The 24584-nt window shown below is 33.1% G+C and overlaps 1 long non-coding RNA gene across 10 annotated transcripts in view; it reads right to left on the bottom strand.

The window, feature by feature from the left end:
• Window positions 1-24584, bottom strand: part of LOC125691910 (uncharacterized) — a 158923-nt gene that overhangs the window by 79903 nt on the left and 54436 nt on the right. For 9 of the 10 annotated variants that reach the window (XR_007376313.1, XR_007376314.1, XR_007376315.1 and 6 more), the window contains 4 exons: window positions 21129-21246; window positions 10555-10662; window positions 9805-9900; window positions 8829-8976 (listed from right to left, as the gene is read on the bottom strand). This is a non-coding gene — a long non-coding RNA (uncharacterized LOC125691910). The remainder of the gene's footprint in view (window positions 1-8828; window positions 8977-9804; window positions 9901-10554; window positions 10663-21128; window positions 21247-24584) is intronic. The other variant, XR_007376317.1, reaches the window with a different exon arrangement.

Here is a 24584-nt window from a genome sequence, read left to right as displayed (position 1 = left end):
CAAGAAAGTTACTTTTATTGTCACAGGTTATTTAAGGATTATGGACAGTAGAAGTAAGGCTGACTCTATCCTCTATTATCTCATTTCTATACTGATTCATCACTACATTACCTCACTACCAAATTGTGATAATTCTACTCACTTCAAAGCAGTTATCCTCTCAAAAATCTACAATAGCACATCATTCATTCAGACCCACACATTATGTTAAACTTGAAAACCAAGGTCAAATTGTGACACTAGAACCATTGCTATTTTATTGGAGGCAAAGTCTACAATAATTACAAAGAAGTTCTACAAGAAAAAAAAAAAAAAAGAAAGGAAAGGAAAGAATGGTTAAGCATGGCAAAAAGCTTAAATAGCTATCTATTATTCAAGCAGTAATATAAAAAATAATATTTGTTTTTTTCCTTTAAAATCACCTAGTTCGAACCTCCCTGCTAAAGGCATGGACACATCCCACTAGACCAGGTTGCTCAAAGCCCCATCCAGCCTAGCTTTGAATGCTTTGGGGCAGAGGGCATGCACAAACTTCCTGGGCAAATAAGTAATCATTTACTATATATTTGTTACTGTTACAGAGACTGAGACAGGTGAACCTTCCTCCATTCGCATTTCTCATCTACTAACAAAGAAAATACAAGCATTTTTATACTATCAGCTTGGAAAGCATAGGAATATTTACGATCCTAGCTTTTGTTGAGGAAAAGAGCATTTGTTATCCTACATAGTTAAACTTTACTGGCAGAAGGAATGTAAGTCAAAGTGTTACTCGTTAGAGGAACTCATTAGGTAATTGCCCATTAAAGCTGTGGCCTAATAATTTTGGTAGACTGGCATTGTGGGTGGAGCACACAGCAGGCTGAAAGGAAAAGAATGATGCAGCAAGATTTCCATCACAGCTGAGAGCAAAATGACCTAATGTAAAATGTACAAGTTCACAGACAAGGTAAAAGTTCTTTCTTTTCTGAGCTTGTTTCCATTGAATAAATAAGAGTGACAGAATATATTGCTTTTTAAATTAAATATCAAAATAGTACTTTCAATATTGTAAGTGCTTTTCAAACTTTTTTTTTTTTACTGAAAATAGAAAAGCAGAGAAACTTTTGGAAGCCTTCAATCAGTTCTAGTCAGCCTAATGTGCCAAATATTGTTCTTTATATATCTATTTATTGGAGTGTTGCTACAGTGAAAAAAGGAAATGACATTTTCTTTCTGAGTTAGGGTTAGTTAATCCTTAATTACTGCTGCATTAGTGGGAGAGAGAGGGGAAGTTTCTATGTTTGTAGATGTCTACAATTCAGTTTTAAAATGCTGTTATCTCTGTTAATAAGATTTACATATTTTTATTTTGTTTAGAAACTCCAAAAACAGAATGTGCACATTTCATGAGCACAGCTCGGTAACAAAACTATAAAATAGAATGCCAGAAAATACTACCTACAAGAGTCAGCCATAGAAATGTTCATAATCTTTTGATACCAATTGGAGTTAGTCCTCTTTCTTTAAAATTCATAGCATATTCTTGCTATATGGAGTCATTCTGTGTAAAAGTTTTGTGAAAAATAAGGGATGTGAATCTGCAACCTAAATAATGTCATGGTTCTGCAAATATTTTGGTATGAACAATATTAAATGCGTACAACTCCATTCAGTTTAACCTATGAGAGTTCTTTGAACAAGTTTTTAAATTATTCTGTGCATCTTTCTAACACAAAAATCTAAATATAATTGTATAAACGTTTCTCATTGAAACATGCTCAATAACTGCTTAGTTTGAATTTGTATCTGTTTTCATCTTGGTTTTATATTATTATTTAACTGTTTTTAAGGTTACAGGACTACAAAATGCTGAAATTGCTGCAATCACAGTTTTCCTTTTTTGATCTCATCATTGGAGACTACAAAACTCAGGTGAACACTATTAAACTTAGTTTTGCTGTGCAGCACAGATGTTGATTACAGGCTCTTCAGCTCCATCTTCTGGTACAATAGTGTTGAAGGACAGCCTATTAAACACCAAAGTTTGCCAGGCATTAACATCTTGACTTTATGAAAGGAATTCTGGCCTATCTTTCAAAACATATCACATGATATGAATATTTTACTGATAAGCAATCATTTTCTCCACAAAATCCTTATATCCTTTCCAAATTTCTTCTAATTCCCAATACATAATGTAATTAGTCTCAAAAACACTCAAATCTACAGGGAATAGACCAAAACAATTTCAGAATTACATTCAACATTCTTAAAATTTTCTAGGACTTTGCTTATTTCAGATGTCTTATGACATCTACAATATGACGTATGCAGAGTATTTCCACAAGTCATTCTAGTCTATATCTAGAATAACAGAACCAGCTCAAAGGTCTAATCCCCAAATCCTCAGAATTCAAGATCTCCCAATATTACTAAGGGATTTAATCACGTAACTCATATTGCAGTGAACACTAAGAACAAATCTCTTGAACACTTGTTCTAGCTTTCTCTGGTGAACTCTTCCTGCAGTTGCTGAATATTCTAAGTTATGTTATTGCTAAAACAATTTAGTGTTAAGCCAAAATCAGACTGAAACATTGAAAAAAGCTAATCACTTTGATATAAGCTAGGTGAAAACACATTCTTAAAGAAATGTGATACTTGTCCTCGAAGATTATGAACTGTTATGAACTGCTACTTCTCTCATTAATACTGCTTGAAAACATCAATCTATAAATAAATAAATATCACGCACAACAGATTTCCCACTGTATAAGTTGTCTTACACACATTGTGATTTTTTTTTTTTTTAAACACAAAACTAGATGAGAAAAATAATACCAAATTTCTCTGAACCTAGAATATTCCTGTCCTTAGAAACATCAATTTGAGAAGTTAGGAATTTAAGATTTTAATAGTAATTTTAATTATTGTTGATGTTTAAAATTATTCAGAATGAACACCAGCATCACAACATTCCATTATTATTGCATGTTACAGTTTTATGATGGCCAAGCCAGCCTGTAAACTATTGACACTGCATTGGACAACCTTTGACAATATAAAATAAAAATTCTCAAAGCATTAAAATGCACTGAGTTACACCAACATTTGGTGGAAAAAAACTGCAGGTTGTACTGAAGTGGTACAGACAAGACACATTTTAAAGCTGCATCCCATAAAGCGTTTCATAGAACAAAAAAGACATTCAGTCTGATGACAGAAGCTCATTAAACATCCCATACATTTAACGTGCAACTGATTCACAAGTTTCTTGACTAAATGTGATTATAAAGACAAGTTCATCCCATTCATACTCATATTACAGCACAGTCCTATGAACCACATAAGAGCTGCTGATCAATTAAGATGAAATGGCCCTTATACCTCCTTCCTTCCAGTGTGCTTTCAGGTTCAAAGTGCATTATTCCAGATCACAAAGAACAGTCATTTCTAGATTTACTTAAGCAGACAATTTGAATTATCTTGTTGAAGGGCATTTATCCATAATAAAGAATGCAGAGTTCTGTATTTTAAAATGGTATTTGAATGGAGAAAGAGAACAGCTAAGAACAGGTTCTATTTGGGTTAGAACTAATAGGTAGGTCAGATTACAAGGCTTTCACCTAGGTTGGGATTTAATAGCATTTGAGTCTCTCTGCTATCAAACTGAAGTGATTCTCAGTCATCCAGTTCTAGCAGGATGCTTTGACTAGCAGAATGTTAGATACTCTACAACAAACTTCTACTTTTCAATTCTCCAATCCTTTCTAGGAGACATATGAATTTTCCAAAGGAGTCTCAACTGTAACATAAATAATATTAATGCTATTTCCCACTGCCTTCAAAACAAAATACATATATGATTTTGTAGTGATAGATTCTCACTGTCTTACAACAGAAAAGGCTATTACAGCAAATTGCTTTCAATCTAAAAAATGACACAAAGGAAAATTTATGAAGAAGAACAGTACGTAAAAACATATTGGAGGACAGTGAATCCTTCGACAGAACTTACAGGAAGTAAACTTTTTAAAACTCTCTTCTAACATTTAGATTAGAGTAGGAATGAACTCAAGTCTTTCAACTCCTAGACAGACTAATTCCTATTTACCCTTCCGTAGTTTACTGAACACTAAAGAAGTTACATACAATGGGATTACTCCAAAAGGAAAAGCTATCATTTGATGAGAGACATGGGAGTTAAAAGTCTGAATTACCCTGGAAACACAGTTTGAATCTTACAACAAAATATTACATTAATATCTGAATAAAATTTCTACATTGTATTATCCATACATATGGATCAGGCAACCACATCACAAATGCTATGAAATATCACCTCCTAGGAAGCACTTGAACTAGCATATTTGCTACAAGTTATCTTTCCACTTCAATATGACCCACTCCTCCTGCAAGCAGGAATACCAGAAGAATCTAGAGGTCTGTGAAAACAGGCAGGAATTATTTGTCATAAAGGTATAATGAGGACTGCTCTGGCAGACAATGCCCAATCTCTATGAATGCAAAAGTGAAATTATAGCTTTAGTGAGTGAGTAACGAGGTCATTACAATTCCTCAATTATTTGAAATGAATTTATACTGTAGAATGGAGTTATAATTATTAACAGCTTGGTGTTGATTTAACTGTAATTTAACAATTTGTAATTCAATTAAATAAAATCAACAAGAAGTGAAATTCCATGCCATCTGACACATTCAGTAGACCGGCTTCCCCAGATTTTTAAATAATCTGGGATGATTTGAACAGTTCTTGAGGTATTTCAAATCATTTTCAGAAAAGACATAGGTGAGAAACTAATCTGATTTTCTGCATAAATTGGAGATTTAATGTAAAATTTAATCTACTGAGATCAGTAGAAGTGTTTCTGTCAAAGAACGAAAATACTTTAATTCTTCCAATAAAAATTTGATCCCACAAATATTTTCCTTTGCCCCAGTGATCCTGAACTGGAGATGCAGACAGTGAAGTAAGCACGAAATATTTCATGTAACTGAGAATTTGTTGCTATTTTTCTTTTTTTTTTTTTTTTTTTTTTCCTCCTATAGGTACCTATTAATTCTGATACCTACTTCTGAATTAGCATGTGGGACTGAGTTCTGGATCACTGCTGAAGCGTTATTTGCAAACAAGCTTGTAGTGCATCCATGTAGTAGTAGGAAGTAAGAAAATGACAGTGTCAATTACATCAACATTTTAACAGAGGTAAGTGATCCTGTCACCTGACCTGGTTGTAAAGACTGAACTAAAATCCACTGAACAATAACAGAAAACTCAAATTCACATCAAATTCAACCCTACTGCAACTGAAATAGTACTTAATTCTGTAATTTCTTTCTTTTATTTTTTAAACAACCACCGATGTTTCACAATCAATGGGAGATTACAGTGTGTACTCAAATCTGACAGTACTACCTCTGAATAAACAGAACTCTGCTGATCATTAATTTTCCTCTCTGATGTTGATCTTTATTGCAACTATGATTTCTGCCTTTGCAAAAAAGGATAAGAAAATCTTGTCCTCCTGACAGGATAGTAGTTTTACACTCATTGTGTGTAGATGTAAATAATGAGGCAAAGTATAAAGCTAGAAAGGACTGCACTCCTGCTTAAAAGTTCCTATCTTTATGAGCTTCTCACTATAACCTTTATTACTCAAGAAACCAAATGTTACTTTTAATAAGGTGAATGAAATAAGCAACTATATAATAACTTCTCTAACAAGACATTTTAATAGTTATTTGCAATTATTTGCAATTCATTGGTTTATTTACCTTATAGTAAGGTAGTTACAATTTCCACATTTAGTGAAGAATCTTGTTATTAACATTCATGAATTGAAATTATGTCCCGAATGACTGAATTTTGTGAATCAGGAGGCACACTGACAATACAGAAAATTTAAGGAGAATGCTTTCCTCAGATATGTGGTGACACAGAATGTATTATTTATCAAAATATTATATGTAAGTAAGGATATTGAAATACAAATGTAACGGCATAAAGTCTTGAGCTTGCAAAAGCATTCTGACAATTAATCAAAAGAAAAACCACCTTGCCAGTATAAAAAAAAAGTATGAGAATAAATGAAAAAAAAAAAAAAGAGAATGAGATTCTATAGCATTACAATAATTTACAAGAACCACAATACAGGAGATGTTTATTCTGCTACTTAGCTAAACACTTTTTTTTTTTTTAAAGACACAATACTGCTACAAGATATATTCATTTCTGTTACACAACTGCATTGTAAATCTGCTGTTATGGAAGATCAGGTTATGTATTTAATTTCTTATCTTACTCGACAGGAAATTAAAAATTATAAGCAAATATTTTTATTCATTGACTTTTTTTTGTTTTGTTTCAATTCTAAGAGAAAGCAAAAGCTATAGGACAAATATCTTCATAAACTATGGAAACTTTGACAACCTGCATGATAGAGACAAGAATGAATACATTATAGAAATTCAGCCTCATTTTATGACTTCTTGTTCACATTTTAGAGCTTGAAATGCAGGTAACAATCCATGAAGTTTTAAACAATGCTCTACTCTCAATCCACAATTTCTGTTCTCTCTGTAGCTCCTATGAGAATATGGATGTAAATTAAAAAAAAAAAAAGAAACCAAAAAGCCCAACAAGAACAAGAAAAAAAAAACCCAGACATTCCAAACTGAGAACCAGTCTGTTCTTAGAAGTTTGGTTTTTTGGTATTTGAATTCATAAATACCCACGACCTAAACATTTCTGCAACCAGCAACTGTGACTAAACAATACATGACTCCTGCTAAGAGCAATAAGCAGACACTTATTTACCTCCCAGGGCACAAAGAAAGGAGTCTCTACTTTTCAGTATTCAGAGAACTATAACAGCTTTCAGTAACACAGCAATAATATCTAAAGTAATTAGTGCATGCCTGTTTAAATACGTATATAGTATATATATATAGTATCCTAGGCAATGTGAGAAACTCACATCCTGACATTCTCCTTTCAAGAGAAGTTATTATTAATATTGAAGCTGTGATGGAAGCCAAAAAAGCAAGCATTCTGGAATACTACCATTTCCTGCTGTGTGAAAAGTTCACAAGAGAAAAGTTTCCTACCCAAGCCTGCAGAAGTTCAGGGTTTTTTTTTTTTGTTTTTTTTTTTTTTTTTAAACTGACGATCCCATGATGGGTGGATAAGAAATTGGTTGAAAGGCCACAGATAATTCTTTTGCCATAAAGTCAGCAGAAATCACTCACAAAAAAAAAAAAAAAAAAAAAAAAAAAGCAGGGGGATATAAATGACTCATAAAAGGAGCAGTCTGCAGTAGAGTCAGCAGCTATGTGTTTCACTCATGCTATTTCACTTGCAGAAGTTCCAGTTGAGTACCTGCTGAAAATCCAAAATTGTACGTTGTTTATATTTCAAAACCAAAATAGCCACGCTTTTGTTGCTGTTAGAGTAACAGGGAGAAAAAAAAACACTGGGATTTTGTTATATATTACGTAGTTTCCAGTTCCAGGCCTAGTAGAAAATAAATCTATTGCAAGTACTAGAACTTATAAAAGAGAAATAGTGATGAACATAGAATGCTATACTCCATCTACTGTTTTTTCAGCCGAACGAAGTCTTTGCAAACACAAAGAGGTATTTTTCCCCTCTTGAGAAACAATGTATCTTACAACCTGCAAAAGACTCCATAAAATGAAAACAAATCTGATTTCTGTAAAAAGAAACTGGTCTTTAAAAATGCAGTAGAAGCATAAATATTTAATTGTTTGAGCATGTCACAGAAGTTCAGAATTACTCAAAATTTTGTCAAGAATGAACCAAAAACAGCTGAAAATGTTATAGCAAGGAATATCTTATGGAAAGGGGCTTCTCTTAACATCCTTCATTATTTTAGCATAGTTGGACCAACAAAAAAAAAAAAAAAAAAAGCTTGGAAGTGTTTCTTTATGTTTGAGCTTTTTTGTTCAAGAAAATAAATTATTAATGTAGGATTTTGCTAGAGTAATAAAAGATTTACCATCTAGTAATTTTGCAAATGTTTAAGAAACTCAACAAACCGTGCAAAGTAATAGGAAAGAAAAGGGTATTTTCAAAGACCCTGAGATTACTTGGATAAATTACAATCTTGCAGGTTGCCTTAGTATAAAGATAAAACAAACACATATTGAAGCAGCACTCATATGAATACAACATCTCCAAAGTTTTGGACAATGGAGAGACAATAAAGCATTCACGTTATAGATCATGCTACTGTTTCTATGGGGTCCGGTAGTTGCTTCAACCCATTACAAACTGCTAGCAGTAACTAAAGCCAGAACCTGGTGAAGAACATATTTTCAACTCATATCACAAACAGTCTAAGAAGTGCCATACACACTGCCCAAACAAATTTAAGTTAATTTTCTATAAGTAACTCAACCTTACAAACCTCATGTGCTGGTTTCAGCTGGGATAAATAACATCTGATTTCTTCATAGCATCTGATACGGAGCTATGATTTGTCTTCAGGTGAAAAAAAGCTTTGTTGCTGTAACCAAAGTGCAAGACTTGGCACTTGGACTTATTAAAGCTCACACAATTTGCCTCAGCCCATTGATCCAGCCTATCCAGACCTGTCTGTAAGGCCTTCCTACCCTCAGGCAGATTAACCCTTTCTTCCAACTTAGCATCATCCATAGACTTAGCGAGGCTGAATTCAATTCTCTCATTCAGATAACCAATAAAGATATCAGACAAGGGTTGGCCCCAGTACTGACCCCTGGGAAATAGCACCAGTGACTGCTCATCATGTGGATTCAACTCCATAGAAAGAAGTAATCAGTACCTGAGGGAATTAGCTGTGCTTGAAGCTGGTATATAACGACCTGAATAACAATCAATTATCCCAAAATCTAAATACCATCATGCGCTGCTCATGATCTGGGTGGCAGAAATTCACAATCATCATATGCCAACTCACTGGCAGTAATGATCTGGAAAGATGGAAAGGAAAAAGTGGTGGGTGAATTAGCTGACTAAATTCAGACATACGAGAAAAATTTCTCTTTCCCCCTATAAAGCCACTTTATGTATTTAAAGCTGAATTTGAGCAGATTGTCATAATCACAGCTATGGAAAAAAAAAAATCAGAAAATATTTGTTAAGAATACTTTCTGTATTTTGTTAATCTTTCAGTCTTGTTAAAAAAGTTTTTACCAGAATTCTTCAGTGGTATGGATGTATGGATTACTGCAGGAAAAAAAATTATCACTGACAAGTATGAAGGTATATATAAATAAACGCCCATAAGTAACAAACACTTACATGCTACAGACAAATTATCACTAGATTTACTTGAAATAAAAATAGCTTAATTTCTCGTCAGGTTCTATTTCAAAATTAATTTCAAAAAGGAAACAAAAAAAAGCGCATCTTCAACTTCTCATATGTGTAATTTAAAAGCATGATATTCCAGATAGTCCATCCATCTTCAGTGACTCAAGGTTTCAGCTACATTTTCTGAGTTCATTACAAATCTAGAAATTGTTTTAGTTTGGATAAATTAGACACATAAAAGATAAGCCCAAAATCTTACATTATATTTTCTTCCCTCAGTGATGAACATTTGATTTTTCTGCATAGGTTGTTTTCATTCTAGCAGCAGCAAACCAGTTTAGACAGGGAATCATTTTATACTGTTCCCCAGGCATTGCTAATCATGGTAATCTAATCTGTTCAAATTAACCCACATGCCACAGTTGCACAGATAATTAACCCTTGTATTTCAGGGGGTTGTGAAAATCAAATATAAACTACATTACCATAATCTTCTGTATGCTATGTAGATTGCATCAGCATGCATAATTGCTTGTAAAGATTTTTCTTTTAAATGGTTTCTTCCAACATTCAGATAACATCTGGGTAAAATTCAGAGGAAAAGCAAAACAACAAAATCAATTCAACTTCTCAATAATTCACTATACCACACTTAAAATACAAATCTATTTATCATTAAAATCTTGGACTCACAACATTTACTGGATCTGAATCAATGATAGCAGAACTTCTTGTCTGTTTAAACTACAGCAGGGATTCCAAAGGCTATTCCTCTACAGCTCAATTTTCCCTACACTAATGGCCTCGTGACATCACTCCCTAACGTATAGCACAGCATGATACTGGGATAGGGGCCCCTTACACTTCACAGGACATCCCACACGGGCTTTCCAAGAAGAGACTGAAGAGCACTCTGTCAGTGGAGTTAGCACTTGCCTCGCTCCTACACTTGAACATCAAGGACAGCTAGGTTGGACAAGTACAGCTGCAGTACAAGAATAAGGCCAGGTTTTGCACTCAAAGCAGCTTACAAACCTGAGAGCTTGAGGCAAGAATGGATATCACACATCTCACAGCCTTTGCAGTGTTTTGTGTACTGCTTCATCTAAGGCCCTTCCCTTAAAACATGGGCTACCTTGATTATTTCTATTCAGGTCTGCTCAAAATTATTTGGGGGAAGCAGGGTTATTTCTTAATTTAGAAGAACAGACTGAGATGAAAGGATATTTTCTTACTTGAGTGTTAGTCAGTTCAGGACAAAATACTCATGGCTACTTTGCATGGCTACTTTGGAATTTTCTTCTGATACTGCTTGTGCTTCATGGCCTAACAGGTGTCAGTTTCTGAAAAGAAAACAAAAAAAGTGTTACCTTCTTGACAAGTAATTTGATTTTCATATGAATTAGCTTAGATTAAAAAAAAAAATAAAAATCACTGCCCTACCATCATGAAGGCCTTGTCTTTGTCCAAGACCGTATAAAAGCGGACTTCCTTCTGAGCAGGTTCAGACAGCAAAGTTCCTCTAGCAATTGCTAAGATAATTATTTGTGCCCTATCTGCATTGTCTTTTAACTATCCTGCCTGGAGAAAGTCAAATTCTATCATAAATTGGAGTTCACAAAAACAACAAAAGCAAGTATCTGTGGAATAGGGGCTCAAGGACATCTTTTATAGCATATAATGAAATTAATGCTTACCACCTTTGGTGGTCTAGGGACATTCTGATGACCTGCAGTATAGATGCTTACAGAACATCCTAGTTAGGGAACACCTCCCTGAGGATTTCAGTAATACTCAGATATGATTTAACACAGAAATAGCCACAGTCCAAGCAGACAATAGTAATACAAAGTTGGAAAGACATTGATGGCTAAATGAGCACTGTGACACAGTCAAGACTGTATACTGCTTGTAATAGATTCAGCTGCCAAAAATTTCTGTAACAATTTTTCTTCTGTATGTTGCATAAAATAAAAGGCTTTCTTTTTTTTTTTTTTTTTTTTTTTTTGCACTTAAAAACTCTATTTCTTTGATATGCACAGATTACATGGAAAAAATTATTTCTTAATTAAATTGGGAAAGCAGATGGAATCAGGTTCCTAGAGCTTTTGGTGGTGCACAATTGCATTTACCACCAATGTTTAATCACTGTTAGTAACTGATAATAAGCATATGAACTCAGACTAAGAATGTTAATTCAGAAACTTGAAGGATTGCCACAGTAACTTCCCCTGCACAGTAGTAACACTATCATTAAGAAAAAGATGCAGTTATAAAACTAATTCAGACTAAGAACTGCATTCGCTGGCAATAGTAAATTTAGAATGTGGTATGGTATTAAAAGCAAGCAGAAGAGTCACTTGCATTCTAGCAACAGGAGCAATGCATAAAGACGGATCAAGAAAAAATAATTACCTCTGCTATGCCTCAAATGACTTTAAAGTTAATGTTAGTTGGTAGTAAATAATCAGGATACTCTTTAAAATACAAAGTACTTATCAACATACTCCAAATAATTTTTTCTTTATTTAAGAGATTATCTGAAGATCACTGGATAATGCTTCACTAAGTCTCTTGATGATGTTTCCATCTGACAGTGCAGCCATATGCTTTGTCAACTAAAACATAACTCAGTTTCATGCTGTATTATCAACACATCAAAACAGCAAACATTTAAAACTAGTGTAAATTCTCTGATGTGCTAGTTCCTGCCTCACTGCCTGTTCATAGTCATTCTTCCCATTTAGAAGGTCTTACCATTTTCAGCATACTGTTTTTTTTTGTTTTTTTTTTTTTTTTAAATTCTGTTGTCTTTCTGAGAGTTTTAAGAAATCTCTTTCTGCAGGCAACAGAGGATTGTAAACAGAGAAAAGCTCAGATGCTTCAGGAGATCAGGAAGTTTAGTTGTCTGCACTGCATTTAGCTTGAGACAGAGATTATCACACCCAAATTCTCTTGCAATTTATTAAGCATACAATAATGGGACAAAGAATAGAACCTATGCAATAGCATTTCCAGTGACATAACATTTTAAACTCCAGTACTCAGCTGACCCTGCAGGTCCCAGTGACTAAAGCTACATTACAATTTTTTCTGTCTTTCAGCCAAAAAAGATACATTCAGATGCCTCATTAGGGACAGTTACTTAATCCTTCTGTTATAGATTTTCCTAACAAATTCTTGCTGTACTCTTTTCTTTAATCCCCTGCTATTTGCTGTCCCCAAAGATCCAACTGCAAGGATTAAACAAAGATTTTTTTAATACTGTTTGGCAAGACAACTCATAACTTAGAAAAAGTAGAAGTAAAAATTATGTCACACTAATATTACCCAGAATTTATGTGAAAGAGATTACATCCTAATTACGTTTTAATTTTATAAATTTGATTTCACAAGCACAAGTGCTACAGTTACTGTGTTCAGTCAAATTCCTAAAGAAAAATCATCAGAAATATATAACATTCAACATGTCACAACACATTATACGTGGAAGCAAGGATAGGTACATAGCAGTACAAACGCTAAGAAACTGAGCAACTCTTAAAAAGACTTCTAAGAAATCTTAATTACAGTTATTTCTATTATTAATTGCCTCATCTACAATTATTTCTCATCAATTAACTGCACAAAATTGAAGATTTAAACACCTCTGTATCTGTTATCAGCTATTTCTACAGGGATGGCATCCTCCTAAATAAATTAAAACCATTATCTTATGGAAATACATGCAGAATTCATGAAGAAAATGATGCGTTCAGTTCCCATTACCCAAGTGAAACAATGCTTTGTGATTCCTTTTCCTTCAGCAAAACATTTCTTAGAGTGGTATTAAAATTTCAGAAAAATAAGAATATTATCTGTAGACTGAGAAAAATAAAGCAAATGAGGACATTTCAGTCAGCTAAGGATTCAAGTGACTGCCAAAGGGCAGTGCAGACACTGACTCACTAAGGACAGGGGAAAATTATTCTCTTGGATACGGAAGAGGAGAAAATACCTTTCATCGGTTCTGTTGGATCTTTAATTAACACCTTATACCAAACACATTTGCAGCATACAATATACTGCCCAAGGGAAGAGACAAAGCTCCTCTTTCCTAGCTTTTCTCTCTCCTTACACTAAAAAGGTAAAAGCAGTACATAAACAGGTTTCTCCAGTGAACACACAATACCTGACCACGTGACATTTTCTCACCAAGAAAAATAAAGGAGTTCTATTCCTCTACCATGGATGCTGTCAAGTGAAATTTGAGTTGTGTGTTTTATCCTGAAACAGTATTTAGCACAATATGCCTGGAACTATTAGGAACAATGTTGAGTTCTACCTAAAGTTCTGTTGTCTTTTTTTCTATTAAATTTTGGTGCAAGGTTTGTTTTCAAAGGAAAGGACCACGTTGTTAAAGAAATGCCATAACCCTGAAAACACTAACATTTCATGCAGTGTCAAGAGTTACACTTAACTTGATACTGTTATCCTAGGAATTCCCATATTTTTCAGTTATAAAACTTTAAAAAGTACTTTCTCTAAAATACAAAGCCATAGCACCAAAACAACTAGTTATAGTGTAAAAAAAAAATTAGAATCTTACACTTCTTCTAGGACAAACAGCTGAACAGTAGAGATGTACAGCCAGAAAGCTGCTTCAGGGTAAAATCTGTCTCATACTTCCCTATTTCTTGTTCTTGACTAAATTACACTGTATGTATTAACTTTATTATAGTTTTAGAATTCTTGCATTTTATTAGGGTAATTTTTTTTTTTAACTGAAATTGATTCTGTTTTATGCAATAATGTTATAAAGCACACTAACGTTTTAGTTCTTTGCATGCATCCTATAAACACAAATGGTTCAGTTGAAGACTGAAAATCCTAGTTTCTAGTGATGTACACAGAAATTTGCTGTTACAGCTAAGGCTAATTTTTCCTTATAGAAACTATTCTTTCTCAAAATTATAAAATATTCTCCTTTTATTGTCTTGCACAGGTGATTTAATTCTAATCTTACACTATCTGTAGTACCAGGGACCTATCAAAATTAAGGTATACACAAAAAAAAAAAAAAATCAATCCACAATTAAAGAAACAAACTAACAGCAACAACAAAATAACACAATACAGCCTCCTTAAGAACTCATTCCTCATCTGTTGAACAAACTTCTACGTGCATTTTAATGCATTTGTTATATGAAATGAGGTTACATGTGATGGGATATTCAAACTTTATTCAGCTTTAAAAGATTTGGAAGAAGATATGACAATCAACAGACCTGATTGTTTTCTACGTGTTTCCTATGTTGGAGCTAATTTAAACATTTTTCAGACTTAGCCTTTAAAAACCATGTTTTTTCAGAACGTAAAATGCTCTACTTGTATCTGTTCTGCTACTTTCTCCCATAAACTCTTTTTTCACTACATTAACATTAGAAAAAAGCTACTGATGTAAGCAAAGGTCTTATCGCTTCAGATTATGAATGCCAAAGCATACTTAAAGCTAAGCACCAATAACTAATGGTCAAAAACTGTTATTGCTTTTCCCACTGCTGTAAAAAATCAATTATAAATTTTTCTCTTATGTAACCTTCATGCCTATTTCCAAGTTTTATTTCCACAATTTCCAGAGCTTAGTTCTATGTATATGTAGAATTAACTAATGCATCAGAGTAAATAAATGTAGTTTTTTCTCCACAAGCAGATAAAATGCCATGATCATTGAGATTAAACCACCAACAGTAAACTTTTAGCGATAATCATAAAAAGAATGGGGCATTGTGAAGATCAACAAATTTGTGACAATTCTGTTAAATACACTATTGTGTATTTAAGAAAACAGTACACCATTGCAAGACAGCAAATGATAAGCTTTGATTTTCTTCTGAATTTGTTTTTTTATATTCCATAGTTAATAGCCTTTCCTTGCACAAGCATTTAATGTATACTACACTGTCACTGAAGTTGTGCAACTAAAGCAGAATAAATCTATTCATAGCATCTTCCCAAATTAGCAGTTGGACCAAAACCTTTTCAGTATCCAGGTTTTCACTACAAAGAGTCATTCTCAATACAAGAAATTACAGTTCTCCTTTTAATACACAAAGTATGTGGTCCAGATAGGATGAAACCGTTTGCTTTTCTGGGAACACATCTTCAATTACTAACGTAGCAGCACATATCACACAATCAGAAAAAATACTCTGATTCAGGATGGTACTTAACCATCTACCTCATTTAAGTAGACTCATTGACCTTCCTGTCCTCGCAGTCACTAATCTGCTCAACTATCTTGCTGAATTAGGCTAAAGAAACCTTAATGGGAGAGAAATGCAAGCCATGCAGCTTCTATGGAAAATGTTCTTGAGAAGACATACAGCAGTACTATAATAACTAATGCCTAATTCAGATATTTTTGTTTTACCTAATATACACTGTAATAGTATCACAACACATACAGATAGCTTGCATAATCCAATGTATTGCCTGTCAAAAACAGTCATCTAAACTAAGGGCAAAAATGAACAAAGTAACTTACAATGTTTTTAATTCTAGACCAAATGCATCAAACTTTCTGTTGAGCTATTTGGAAAAGTGGATTCAAGGGCAAACAAAAATCCATTTAGAGCTACAGAATTTTGAGCACTACTGTCATCCTATACAATGCTGGATTGGAACACACTGTGGACAGTTCTACAAAGCATCTATGTATAAATCTAAAACACAACTCATTATTACTCAGCAGAAAAAAATATATGTTTAAGATATTAAATTACTTAAAACCATAGAACTATTTGTTTTGGCTTCTTAAATCAACAATATATTTTTTTTCTTATTTGGGAGTCCAGACCTTTTCAAAGCAACACATTCTGTTAAGGAAAGATCTCTGCTATATATATGAAGAGCTTTTTGAGAGGTTAGTAGAATTTCACATAATGTAGATCTACGTATTTTCAACTGGCACACTCCAAACACAACAAGGATACGGACAACAGATGCAAACATCCAGTAAAGAGAGTTTTGAGTAAACTTAGGCATATTAAAGCTGGAGGTATATCGTGATACCAAGTTATATACATCATTTTAGAAAAAAACTCACAAAACTCTTTTGTTACTTACAAAACTTGGAGAACCATATTTTTATTTTTAAGCTAAAAGGTGGCATTACAAAATAAAAGATTGCAGACACACTGAGGTGCTCCCATTAGAGCATGTTTTGTTTTGTTTTTTAATTAAACTCTTCAATTGGCTATTCATACCAACTGTTACAAGTCACCATTCAAACTGCAGATTCAACATTAGAAATCCACTTGATGAAACTGAAGTTTAAAAACAATATAGATTTGCCACTGACTGAAAAGTATTATGAAAGCTAGTGTAATCATCTCACCAATAAGTCTTAACCTGACTTGTTAAGCATCAAATTAGTACTGGATTTAATACTACAGTATGTTTACCAAATTTTCCACTATCGACAGGAAAAAGTGTATCTACTTAAATAGCTTTTAAGTAAAATCTTCTCTGTAAAAATTCTGCTTAAATATTTGAAGTCAATATGCTTGGTTTTGCTATAGTTATCTGAATGAGCAAATATAATACTAATGTTGCATTTTTGCAAGTAGTGTTTTAAGTATTCATTTTTGTCCTTCTTAATACTTATTTTTCAAAGAATTAATTCAAATAATGGTACAGTCTCTACATAACACCTTAAATTACTTCAATTACTATAAATCTGTATCATTTGGTTTATATAAATACAGATTTATTTTCATAGGATATAATATTAGAGAAAAGCCTAATGCTTGCTTTAATTTTGCCAATACAATAGAACACTCATTCATCTACTCTATGTCTTCCTTCTATTTGAAATCCTGACAGAAAATATAATATACCTTGAAAAAAAAAGCTTGCTTTTTTAGAAGATGAGGAGTATATGTGGTTGAATGATTTCATTCCACATGCCTACAAGCTGATCTTTGATCAAATTAAGATGAGAAACACAACTTTATTTGTAAAGGGGGGATGTAGGCAAATAAATCCTTAGCTCAAAAAATAAGCTCATACTGAAGTTAAAAGTTCATGTTGAATTAAGGGAGTTAGAAAAGATCATTTCAGTCAAGGATAAAAACAAAAAACATTAAACAATTCAGATTGGAACAGTGAGCATTTTTTTTTTCATAAACAGAAAAATCTAAGGAAACATACCATGTAGGTGAAATTAGGTAAAGCCTTCTAAAAAAAGTTTTTAAAAAAAGTCTAGTCTGATTATGTCATCATTTACAATTTTCAAAATAGCACCTAAAGTTATGAAACCTAAACTTTCAGCAGACTGAATGATTTTTTATTAAATGACTTTCCATCTTTTTGCCTACTCATTTTAGACTGAAATATTACAGATTTACAAATTGAGAAGTAGAGAAGAAACATATTAAGGACTGGTTTCTTGTACCCTTTACTTCTTAATCTTACTTTACAGTGACAAGTATAACAACCAAATTATGAAATATGAAAGATAAAAATTCCTTTCAAATCATCCAATTATACCTAGCACTATTATTGACATTTAATGAAGCTATCTGTACAATGATTCCAGAATCTTCAAAGGCAGCTTATTTAAGAGCAACTGTTACGATTGCATCATTTTATCAAATGTACACAATTTCTGCAACTTTCCTTTTGCGCTCCCAAATGAAAATCCAAATTTGTACAAAAACAAAGAACAATAGGTGAAGGGCATTTAAGAAAAGAGACTTCATCAGTTGTGGCAGTCATACCACTAAACATTATCAATTTCTGTACTTATGAAACATTATTAGCAAAAACTGAAACCAGGACAAAAAAGAATTTAAGTATCACATTTTTGAACTAGACTTTTTAAATACTTTTTAAGACCAGAGTAAATGAAACACAGAGCATCTCTGAAGGTGTACACAAGGTTTTGCTCAAGATGCAATCTCAGAACAGATCTAGAAAAAAAACTTTTGTATTTATGCACTTGCATCTACAAGCTGAAGATCACTAGCCATCTGAATTTTCTTTCCAGAAAATGTAGTGATCTCATGAAAGATATGATCACTTCACTGAAGACTGCACTGTAAGGAAACAACTGGCTTACATTTCAGCACGTGCTGACCACAATATTCCGAATAAAGCAGAAATGTTGCTATGGACTAAGAGCTGTTTCACTGACAAATACCAGAACATGCTATAAAACAAAATTCAAAGAAGCCGAATAAGCCTTTTCTAATTATGAAGATAAGACACGGGTAATAGAGATAACTATCATATCATGGTCTCAATTCTAGTCATATCATCCACACCTCAAGCAAAGCACCTGTTAGGTAGAATAATTACCTTTTGTAGCTGGTGGCTCTAGTATGATCAGTTTGTGTCACTATCATATTCTTTATTTTGCATGTACAAATAAAACTACTTCATCTTAATTTCTAATTACACCATAGTTATGATGAGATTTCCAAACAGTCTCAGAAACTTGCAACTTCAAAATACTGATTGAGAAATCTCAAGCCACTTCTTTGTGATATTAAATGTTACGTATTAGTGAAGCTCAGTATACAGAGAAGAATAAAGAATAAAGTTTCCATGCTCAAGTCCATGTGACAAATTTGCAGGCTGAATATGTATGTTTGGGTATTACATATCAGAACTCCAGATTAGTAATAACAGCATCTCCATTTTTGTGAGGAAAAATGCTTACGTTTAATTTCAAAAAGTAAAATAAAATAAAATGGCTTAAAGCATTTTCAGTCATAAAGTTACAGTGACACAAAAGCAAGGATATCAGTCAAACTACCTTCATCTTCAGACCTATCAACAGTTTCCCATACCTATGAGTAAATGTGTTAGCAAATGTTATCCATTTTATTTTCAAAACACATGAGGTCTGTATCCATTCCAATTCTATCCAAAGTCAATGAAACTTAGATACTGAACTGCTACCTGTGTGCTTGAAAAACTCCATTCTTCTTTAATATTCATTCTATCAAGCCACTTCCACTTAATGTCAGCAGGAACTGATAAAAAAACGATGTGACTGATTCTGTCAATTCTAATGCATTTCTCAATTCTAAATAAATTTGCCAGTTTGTTGCTTATAAGATGACTAGAGGAACAAAAAAAATGTGCCTAGTTATCTATTGGGACTTCCATACTGAGATTTTCAAATGGAGACGGTCATTTGTATCTTTAAAAAATGTAAATGTAGATGTGAAATTCACTGCCTCCCTCCTTAGAGTAATTAACTGAGGCATGCATTCTACAAAGATGTTTATAACAAGGCCTTTCACTGTGTAAAATTTGTCTTGCTATCAGGCATTGTTTAAATAAATATCTAAACTGAATGCATATTTTTACCCATCGTTTGCAAACTACTAGAAAGAGAAATTGCTTTTTCCTGTGCTGATTTTTAAGACCATATGCTACCAGAAGTACAATGAGTATTGAGTAAGATTTTACAAATCATCTGATGTGAGGAAAACATCTAGACTGTAAACCTTGGATGATAACCCTGAAATTCTATACTATACTCATTTATTTGGCTTCAGAAAGATTTTAAAACAGCCTGTGGCTTACTAGCAAATAAAACACCTGACACTGACAATCCTAGCTTAAGCAGATGTTCTGCAGATGCAAACGAAGATTTAGAACATTTTTCTGGACAAGCAGCCTGAAAATTACTCTCACACAGATGATTGCATACTGTTGCAATCCTTGTATTTTTGTATAACAGATAATGAAAAACCATCTGTCCATTGTAGTAATTTGCCAAGAAGCCAGTATAGCATACCATTTTACTTTCTGTATTTAAAATATCTTAGTAATAAACAATATTTCTCATCTGCTTTTTGTTTGCACACACTGAACACAATTTTCACCATGTTCTTATATTAAAGTTACTCATTTATATAACAATTGGACCATGCAAACACAACTGGACTTCTTTTGTATTTCAGTAATAAAAAGAACATTGAAGTGAAAATAAGTGTCATCACTTCATTGTACAGGAATTCATCTATTTCAGCATTTGAGGAAGTCTGCACTTAAATACCAAGGCAGAAAAAGGAAAGTGTTATCTAGAGAAGTATTTTTGAGGTTAACTTAAAAAACAAACACACATACAAGACACTAATATTCAGTTGTCATTTTGAATATCCAAATCTTCAGAAAACTACGACTTTGAATTCTTACTGCATAGTATTCAACAGTTAAATGTTCAGGTTTTTGAGGTATTACGCATGCGTTACTTTAAATGATTCACCTATTTGGACAGCTTTCAACTAAAAGGAAAGAAACAAAACAGTTGTGAAAGCTTGGTGATTTTACAGCCTTTCTGAACACCTAGCATTATCAATATCCATTCTACTCTAAATTGTCTTTAAAGTGTCAAAAGCCAATGTATATTAAGATACAGATTGTATTATTTTGACCTCAACAAACAATATCAAGAATAGGTTTACAACTAAAACTCATGTAATAAAATATTTTATTTCAAGTAACCACATTTTAACATCAAAACAATCACATGATAATTAAAAGCACACGGCTGCATAGTGCTCTGCTATATTATGCAAAGGAACATATCAAAGATCATCTCGGACTCAAAGTAACAGGCATATAATATATTTGCAGAATGCTTTCTTATAGTGTGTATCGTAACAATAAAGGACATTTTATACTGAATTTTTCTTTTCATATCGTTGAGAGAAAGGATATGAATGATTCTCAGTTTCTTAATTTAAATTAGCTCAAAACTAAGACTAATTTAAAATTCACCACGCAAAATAACTAAATATGGCCCCACCTTTTTATCAGACTTCACAGAATACACTTGGTTTCCAGAAGGTATGATGAAATCCCGGAACAGCTTCAGTCCTTCTTTTCAGCCAAACAAAGAAATGCCACTGCTTGTGCTAATGCTTCTGTGTGGAAAGCAAATTTGAAATTTTAATTTTTAAATTAATCTGACAGATCTTTCCAAGTCTAATTCTATAACATGGAACCAGAGTTAAATCTGTAAACCTTCCAAGATACATGTCCACTTTATTAGTGTTGAAGCATGAGGTGTCCTTCATGCCACAGGAGTACTTGGCTTAACCTATTTGCACTGAAATTCAGATTATGCATTCTATATTTGTTTCACAGATTAGAGTTAAACAACATTATATATTATGCCCTGAAAAAAAACAAAGCTAGAATAGTATTGCAATATATTACAAGTCAGCAACTGCTTAACACAGATTACTGTAACTCTACTCTGAAAGAATTAACATACAGGTTTAACTTTTGACATATGAATAGTTTCAATTAAATACGTGAAGAGACTCATGTATTTATAGCTAAAAATATTTAGCAAGAGCCATTGGTTTATAATTTAAAAAAATACAGGTTAATGAGAATATTTATAGCAAAATACTGCAGAAATGAAATGTAATTTCAAATTCATAACGTAACATTTTCCTGCAGAACACCATATTTTGCAGTATCCCAAGGCTAGCATTTGTTGTGCTTAAGTTTTAATTCTCTAACCATTATTTTGCACTTACATGAAATTTTGATTATACAGTGTAACAAGATAAGTTCTCTCACCAGCCTCAGAACAATTCTCTAAATAAATGAGTGAGATATTTGCTTTCTACCAAAACTAAGCTTATGGTCTTCCTTCAAATACTTTCATTTTGAGTTGGAAGCCGCTGACAGGAAATTGGGAATAAAGTGACACTACCCAAATGCTTGGCAGGTTGAATTTTTTATCCATTATTTGATGAATGAAGGCAGCTGTGTTGTTCACCTACAGTTTTTCCCATTCAAAGGATAATCTACAGTTTGTGTTTTAATTACTACTGACCAAAAATATAGCAGGCAAGTATGCTCCATGAGCCATTTTTCTTTTTTTACTGGAAATTCTCTGAGCCATTTTTGTAAAAATATTTCATGTTTGGCTTGTTCCTCAAGGGCTAAAAACCTTTTCTATCTGCTAAGCTTCAAGACCAATTAAATGGCAAAGTATAAGTCATAGAAATATGATTTAGTCCTATTTCATTTTCTTCCCCTTGAATTTTCAAAATCTGCTGAAGGGTTTACCAATCCATCATTTTGCATTCTTATAACCAAAGGAATACTGCAGTCGTGTCCAATATATATTCCCTGATATATATAGCATAAATTACATGTCACAAAAAAAACGCTAATACATACGTTACAAGGAGTTGTGTTACTAAGAAGCTTAAATGGACCCTACAGGAATTATGCTATTGAAATAGAAATTTCACTTGTGAATTCTAGCTTCTGCCCCTTGAACATGTTTTTCATTCTATTTTCTAGGACTGAATGTTGTTTCAAAGGCTCTTGACCTACATGATGTATGTAATCCAACAGTGTCTGTAGTTCATTCCCTAATGCTTGCACACCACAGATGTTGATTAGAAGAAATTTCTTTTTCTCTCCTGTGTCTACAGAGAAGTGGCACTGATTTGAGACTTCCACTTTTTTATTTTAACATGAATCAGTAAATAGAGCCTTAAAATATTTCAAAAGAATTTATAAAATCAAGAATGAGGTGAGACTTTTATGGAGGTCAGCACAGCCATTACTGCTCACATACACTCCCAGTTTCCTTTATAAATTGATGTTGCCATTGGGTTATTCCAGGAGCATTTGTGCTGACACAAAAATACAAAGAACAACTCTTTATACTTTTTAGTTTTCTGCATGAAACATTTTCATACAGATTAGTACTCCTTCTATCCCTACAGTTAAACCTGTTGAGGTAAACCTGTGTGCTCATGGTAAGTCACAGAACTAGACTAGCACCAGCAATATTATTCAAACTAACATATACAAATTGTCAGTTACATTACTTACATTTATACACTTAAAATTAGAAGAAAATTGTCAATTTCACAGAAAATTGCTGAAAATGATATAGAGAAGCTAATATTGACTCTAAAAGACAGTAGTTGCAAAAAGGTCATTTGGAGACATTCGTTAATTGTTTATTTTAACAGACAGTCATTATTCCAGGCAGCTCAAATTGGCAAAAATCACTATAATTGTCAGAAAGCATTAAAGGACTGTCGCTTGTCAATATGTACTCTTCTGAAAAGAAGCAGCTTGAGAGAATCCCATTTTTAAAGTTAAATGGAAAAAAGAAGCATGAATACCCTAATGCGGTTTTTTGCTGTCTAGAACTAGCCTACACGAACAGCCGTCATTCATTAAACTGTAAAGATTTGTAACAATTAAAATGAATAGCAGTGTTAAAAAACTTTTTTTTAAGAATGATTAGAAAAAAAAGCTACATAGGCATCAGCACATGAAAGCATGAGATGCAATGCCAGGGGCTACAGGAATAGAAAGTCTCTTTTTTCAGGCTTTCTCCAATCTCCCATTGCTACCCAGAGAGAAAACATATATGATATTACAGGTCCTTCATTCCAAACTCTTCCCGTCAGCTTGGAAAATAAATGAGTGCTGTTGTACAATTATGTGGCTCCGAAGTCTGAGAAAAGCTCATATTATTATGTGTCTCAAGGAAGTGGATGTGAATGTATTAGAAGATGCATTGATTACTCCTGACTTTTCTCTCCATAAGTAACTGCACAGACATCACAATCTCAAAGGTTTATAGCTCCGAACATTCATGTCTCAAAATCCTCCTAGACTCACTGCCTCAAACATCACTGGCCCCTCCCTAAGGAGTGAAATCCTTGCTCATTTCACTGAATGGTGAATATTCACTGAAGATGAATATCCAGCATTTACTACTAGGAAGCCTTGAACAACCTCACTAAAAGTAATGACTTCACACTGAGATATAAAGAAAATCTAAAATCCTTCAATTCCAGAGCTTGCACAAAATACATTAAGAATGATAGTCCCAGATTTGTATATTAAACTCAATAAATTTGTTCAATGAAATCATACATTTTTCCTTCTCAAAAGAAAATAATCAACATGCATTGATTGCAGTAGAAAAAAAGGAATCTGTGCTCTTAAACACAGGCATGTAAATACTATGGATACTGAACCTTAGACTCTTTAAAGACTCATTATTCTAAGAAAAGAATGAGCAGAAGGATGTTATCCTAAACTTCAACTTACATAATTCTGCTTTGAGTTTGTCCAGGTTAAAGTGTCTTTTTTTTTTTTTTTTAAACCTTTTAAAACTTTTTTTTTTTAAAAAAAAAAAAAAGAAACCTTCCCATCTATTAGTTGGGGACACTAAATACTAGTTCCGTTTCTAAACATAGATCAATAA

The sequence above is a fragment of the Lagopus muta genome, chromosome 4, assembly GCF_023343835.1.
Source record: "Lagopus muta isolate bLagMut1 chromosome 4, bLagMut1 primary, whole genome shotgun sequence".
Classification (NCBI taxonomy): Eukaryota; Metazoa; Chordata; class Aves; order Galliformes; family Phasianidae; genus Lagopus; species Lagopus muta.
This window is presented reverse-complemented; position numbering and strand designations above follow the sequence as displayed.